Here is a 6,452-nt window from a genome sequence, read left to right as displayed (position 1 = left end):
CATTTCGATGACAAGGGTGGTCATAATGTGGGTTTCGGCTTTTCAGAGTCCTCTGATTGCAGACCAGGTAAAGTGAAAGACTATAACAAAAAAATAAGAATATAAAACCTCCCACTATTGCAAACATCCATAAGCATAAGTTTAGACCCATAAACCAATTCTTTAGATTTAACCACTTAACATTGTCCAATATATCATCCAATACATTCTTTTGCTAATTCCTTAAGATTAGATAATTGATTTTGTAGGGCAGCTTTTAGGTCTTGCACTTGGCCATTTTGAATCATTGGTCGAAATAGGGATTTCAGGATCCCACCACGTTATGGGTGCAAACAATAGGGGTTCCAGCATGTGTGCCCAATAAAGCATATCATCTGCCACACTCCCTTGAGGACAGACCCAAAATAAACAGCTTATTATAATCACCTTTGAATTTGCAGAGATCAAGGCAAAATAAGCTAAAAGGGTGTTACAGGGTATAGGCTCAGCCTCAACCTGATACCAGACACTAGCAAAAGCAGGCCTCAGAGCAGGACCTAAAAGACCTACTCTGTGTAACCCTCAGATAGTATCAACTTTCCTTTCAGTAATTTTCCTTTCAGTTAAAACTGCACCTTCTGAAACCAGCTGCATGTTCTGTGGGCAGTGTCTGGCTCTGGGACTGATAATGCCCAAAGTTATATCTATCACTGACTCTTGCTTGCGCTTATTCCCAGAGAATCCAAGGTCTCTGTTAAATTCCTCACTAATTACAAAGAAGGGCCAAAGATAAACAAGACTGTGAACAACATCCTAGTAGTGTCCAAACTGACCTGATTCACACGCTCTAGAAGAGATAACTGCTGTGAGAACCAAAACAGGATCTTCTCCTCAGAGCCACCTGCACGTGTCAACAGAAAGGCCTTAACCACGCTTGCGCAGAAGCGGGGATCACGCAGCAGACAGCACAATCATGGGGGGGACTATGACCACCAGAGACCACCCAAGACCCCTCGCAGCATGCTACTTGCGTGCTCATCCAGTCATTTCAGCATTCCCCAAGTAATGGCAGGTGTCGGGTTGACTGTTCTACGTCTCTTGCGTGGTCCCTGTACTTCCAGCGTCTGCATTTCTGGTACCGGGTTCTGATTGTGGTTTCTCCAGCTCATGGTATGGCTTCACATATCTCGCAGGTAGCCAACGAGGACCTGTTGGGAGTAAAACACAAGCATATCCCCTCCCCCATGTCAACAATTCTACTGGTCCACGCCAATCGGTCGGGCCTGGCAGATCTTTATATCAAACCTTAGGATTTTGTGTAAAGGGTACTTTACCCTGAAAATGTCGTTCCACTGCCGTGGTATCTAATTGAGAAGATGACCGATTTAGAAAATTTAAAGTGAACACAGCCATATCTAATTGTTCTTGAGGAGTTGTGGCTACACTCCCCCTTTTTTTTTTTTGTAACATGTGTTTCAAGTTTTGATGTGTCCATTCAATTATGGCTTGTCCAGTGGGGGTGTGCGGGATACCTGTAACGTGAGACACACCCCACTGTCGTAGAAAGAAGGCCACTGCTTGCGATAGATAGGCGGGTCCATTGTCTGTTTTTATTTGTTTGGGGAGGCCTATAAGTGCAAAGCACCTTGTCCAATGTTTCTTAACATCCTGAGTCCGTTCCCCTGTAGCTGCAGAAGCAACAACATAACCAGAAAAGGTATCCACAGTAACATGAACATACTTTTGCCTGCCAAAAGGTGCATAATGTGTAATATCTGTTTGCCAAATTTCATTAGCCTTCAGTCCCCTGACATTTACACCATCATGATAAGTTGCAGTATTGTATAATTGACAATCGTTACATGCCCGAATAATATCACGAGCCTGCGTTTTTGTCAGAGCAAATTCTTTCGGTAAACTGCGAGCATTTTGATGGAAAAAGGAGGGAGATAATTGTGCATGTTGAAATCGTTGAGTAAGGGAGGATGATGTTATGGGCAAAACAGTGTACTTATCAGCTACTGCATTCCCTTCTACCAGAGGTCCTGGCAAGCGAGTGTGAGACCGAATATGAACAAGAAAGCAAGGATGCTGTCGTTGCTGAAGCAGGGTTGCAATAGCAAGGAAAAGTTTATACAGCTCTTGATTGCTAATTTCTTTGATAAATGCAGCTTCTAAGCGGTTAATAGCGCCAACAGCATATAGTGAATCTGATACAATATTAATAGGTTCGCTTGCAAGCAATGTCAAAGCTATATGTATTGCAGATAATTCAACAATTGTGCCTCTTCCTTCCAGGTCACTATGGCCTTTTTTGTTTTACCTGAGCCGTCTGTAAAAACCATTTTTGCATTTGGTATAGGGTGAGGCACCATCACTCTCTGTGGTTGTAAACAGAGGGAAGATAAGGCTTGCAAGATTTTATTCTGTGGCAAGGTAAAACAGATATCATTCAAATAATCAGCCACAGCAGCCTGAAATTCAAGGCTGTCCCTCATCAGAGTAATGTGGGTTTCCTTATGAAAGGGTAGGTAAATAATGTCAGGGTCTCGACCTGTCAGCTGCTGTATCCTGAACCGTCCTTTCTGAATCACCATAATGACCATCTCCAAAGGAGTCATAATTGTTTTTGTAAAGGTGTGTGATAAGAAAATCCATTCCAGGTGTCCTGGTTTGGCCTAAACCAGGCCGATTTTCCTTTCAGTGATTTTTACTTTCAGCTAAGTCTCCTCTAAGTAACTGCACTTTCTGAAACTAACTGCATGTTTTTGCGGACAGTGTCTGCTTCCAGGACTGATAACGCTCGAAGTTTGTAGTTATCACTGAGGCACCGGTAGGGATGTTGTGCAGAAAGGCTCTTGCTGTGCTTGTTCTTGAGAGAAACCAAGGTCACTGCTGAATTCCTCACTGCTTACGAGTGAAGAGCCGAAGGGGGGGTCGCAGCTGCAGGGGGGAGCGGACAGGGCAGGTGACCCAAAATTGACCAACGAGGGTATTCCATCCCATACACGTAATTCTCAGTATAAAGCAGGGGGATCACGAGGGTCTCGTTCTCTTTCTGCTATGGCCGGTGTCCAGGGAGGACTCCGTCTGTTTTCCTGCTGCCCCCGATCCCGATCCGTGCGTTCCTGAATCCAGCTCTCGACCATCGCTAGGCCCAGCCTGGGCCTTCCCGGAGCCTGCCCTGCAGTGCCGGTGGTGACGTGGCTGACTTCAGGGGAGCTCAATCTTGGTTTTGTATATATATTTGTATATATTTGATTATTTCTATTATTATTATTATTCTCTTTTTCATTATTATAGTTTATTAAAACTGTTTTAATTTTCCAACCCAGAAGTCTCTCTCCCTTTTCCCTTTCCCTCTGGGGGGAGGGGGGGGGATAACAGAGGGCATCTGCCGCAGGTTTAATCGCCAGCCCAGCTTTAAACCGTGACACCAGGGTAACTAATTGCTGTGATTCTGTCAATTGAGCAAATAGCCCATAAGGCTGGAATTTCGTGTGAATCACAAAAAATAAAAGAGGCAAATGTAAGATTATACGTCCTGCTTGGGAAGTTGTAAGTTTTTGAATTACCAATGCCAATTCCTGTTTTGCTTTGTCAGAAAGGATTCGAGGCGAAGTTAAATCTGAATCCCCCTTCAAGGTGTTAAACAGGGTACTTAACTGTTCAGTAGAAATACCCAGCACAGGACGAATCCAATTAATTGTCCCTAGTAGTTGCTGCAAATCATTTAATGTAGAGATATTGTTTACCAAACGAAGTTGTTGTGGTCGTAAGGTTCTGGTAAACAGCACCCATCCCAAATACTTCCAGGGCGGTTCTGTCTGTATTTTTTTCTGGGGAAATATGAAGCCCAAATTGTTGTAAAGAGTCTTTTAGATGATTTACAGTTTTCATCAGTTCTGTCTGTGTCAAAGCTGCAATGAGAATGTCATCCATATAATGGTAAATAAGAGACTGTTTAAAAACACTTTGAGTCGGCTCTATCGCAGCAGGGACCACTAACTGACAAATTGTGGGACTGTTCATCATGCCCTGTGGGAGAACCGTCCATTGGTAACTTTTCATAGGTGCCTGATTATTAATGGAAGGTACAGAGAAAGCAAAACGTGGCTGATCGTCAGGATGGAGAGGTACAGTAAAAAAGCAGTCCTTCAAATCAATTATATATAACTGCCAATCAGAAGGGATCATTGCTGGACTGGGTGTACCTGGCTGTAAAGCTCCCATAGGCTGCATTACTGCATTGACAGCTCTAAGATCCTGCAATAATCGCCATTTGCCAGATTTCTTTGGTATCACAAATATAGGGGTATTCCAAGGACTAGTTGAGGGTACGATATGTTGACGTGCGGAAAACAGACTCCACAACTGGTAGGGTTGTAAAGTAGGTATGTTTATTCAGCGCTGGGCAGCATGGGGGGTAGTCCCACCAAAGTCGTGCGTGCCTTCGCAGTAATTCATCTTGTATTTATGTAGCAAAGTGTTACATATTCATCATAATTTCAAGGACGCATATACATATTCATACTTTCCCCGAAAAGGCGGTCTTTATTATAATGAGTTCCGAGAAATCATTTCCATAGTCTCCGCCTTTAACTCCTCCTGGTTGCACATGCGCAGTTCCTCCTGGTGGTCGTGGGCCGGGGTCTCAGGGATGAAGGCCGTATGTCTTCCTCGCTGTGCACTTCTCACCTTTCCTTCTTGCACAGGCGTGGTAACATCTTGGCTCTCAGCCAAACCGCAAGACCAGTTCTAGCTGGGTTTTGCACAACCTTAATGTTCTGCAACTTGTTCTATTGAGATATGCTTAGGCAGTTAATTTATGCAGCAGGCTGATAAGATAAAGAATTTAAAGAATTTCTTGACCCCTAGGTCACGGCTCCTTTATCTTAAAAGCAAGCAGGAACTATTCTCATCGCAGCATTCCCAAGCGAATCTTCTGCTCTTCAAGTAAAGCACAGCTGCCTGCAGGCCGAGGCTGGAGTGCAGACCTCAGGCTGTGGTAAGTGCCTAGACCTTTCTCCTGGGGCAAGAATGGGCAGCAGCAGACCTGCCTGCATCAGGTGTGCCCAAGTGGAGGACCTCCTACAGCAGGTGGCTGAGCTGCAGGAGGTGGTGAGGAGGCTGTGTGACATCAAGGAGGCTGAGAAGGAGTTGGATAATGGGGTCCAAGTGCAGTCTGCAGTGGCCCCGCAGTCCATGGCCAAACAGCCAAACCCCCCCCGGTGGCACACACAGAAGGAAGGGGGGATAAAACTGCAGAGGAATGGAAGGATGCAAAGGCAAGGACTAGCAGGAGGAAGAGACTTCCCCTGAAGCCTGAGGTGCCCTTGCAGAACCGCTTCAGTCCTCTGCAGTCTGAGGAGGAAAGACCCACTGCATCAGGAGAGATGCTGGAGCTCAGAAGGCAGCCCAGTGTGCTCCCTGTATAAAGACCAGTGCTACCAAGAAAAAGCGACAGGTGATAGTGGTAGGTGACTCTCTACTGAGGGGCACAGAGGCACCCATCTGCCGACCTGATGCGCTCTCTAGAGAGGTGTGCTGCCAACCGGGGGCTCACATCAGGGATGTCACCAAGAGACTACCGAGCCTAGTACAGCCCACAGACTATTACCCGCTGCTGATGTTTCACATGGGCACCAGTGATACAGCCAAGAGCAGTCTGAGGCATATCAAGGAGGACTACAGAGCCCTGGGAGCAGTGGTAAAGGACTCTGGGGCCCAGGTAGTTTTCTCATCGATCCTTCCAGTCAAAGGGAAGGGGACTAAAAGGGACAGTCAAATTAGGCAAATCAACACATGGCTACAGGACTGGTGCCACAGCCAGGGGTTTGGCTACTTAGACTACAGGATTCAGTTCGAGAAACCTGGTCTACTGGCAGCCGATGGGGTCCATCTGTCAGAGAAGGGCAAGAGCATCTGTGACGGACAGAGTTTGTATGCCTTAAACAACTTTTTTGACAACTCTGGCTGGAGGAGGGTATGTGTACTACAGAGGCCTGCAAGTCTGGCAAGAGATAAGGGTCAGAACAATAATAAGGGAACAGAACAATACCCCTGCTGTGCCTTAATTGTTGTGATTTACAACTCTGGCTGGAGGAAGAGATAAGTTCTGTGGAGGCCGGGTGGTATCTTTTCCTTGGGACCAGCCTACATGTGCAACAACTTTGCAAGGCCTCAGCCACCCTTGTGCAGAAGCGGGGTCATACAGCGGACACCACAACTAGGGGATCACGACCACCAGACACCCCTTAGGGGACCACCGACTCATTTCGAGAACAATCTAAGACTACAAAGCGCAGGCGTCCCAATTAGCATGGGAAGCGAGCAGAGGGGGGGAGACAAGAGGGATGTTACCACCCTCTCCTATCTCGCATGCAAATGACCTAAAGTATTGTCCTGGTTTGACCTAAACCAGGCCAATTTTCCTTTCAGTGATTTTTACTTTCAGCTAAGTCTCCTCTAAG

Source organism: Nyctibius grandis, chromosome W (genome assembly GCF_013368605.1).
Source record: "Nyctibius grandis isolate bNycGra1 chromosome W, bNycGra1.pri, whole genome shotgun sequence".
Classification (NCBI taxonomy): Eukaryota; Metazoa; Chordata; class Aves; order Nyctibiiformes; family Nyctibiidae; genus Nyctibius; species Nyctibius grandis.
Note: the sequence above shows the minus strand (reverse complement) of the source record.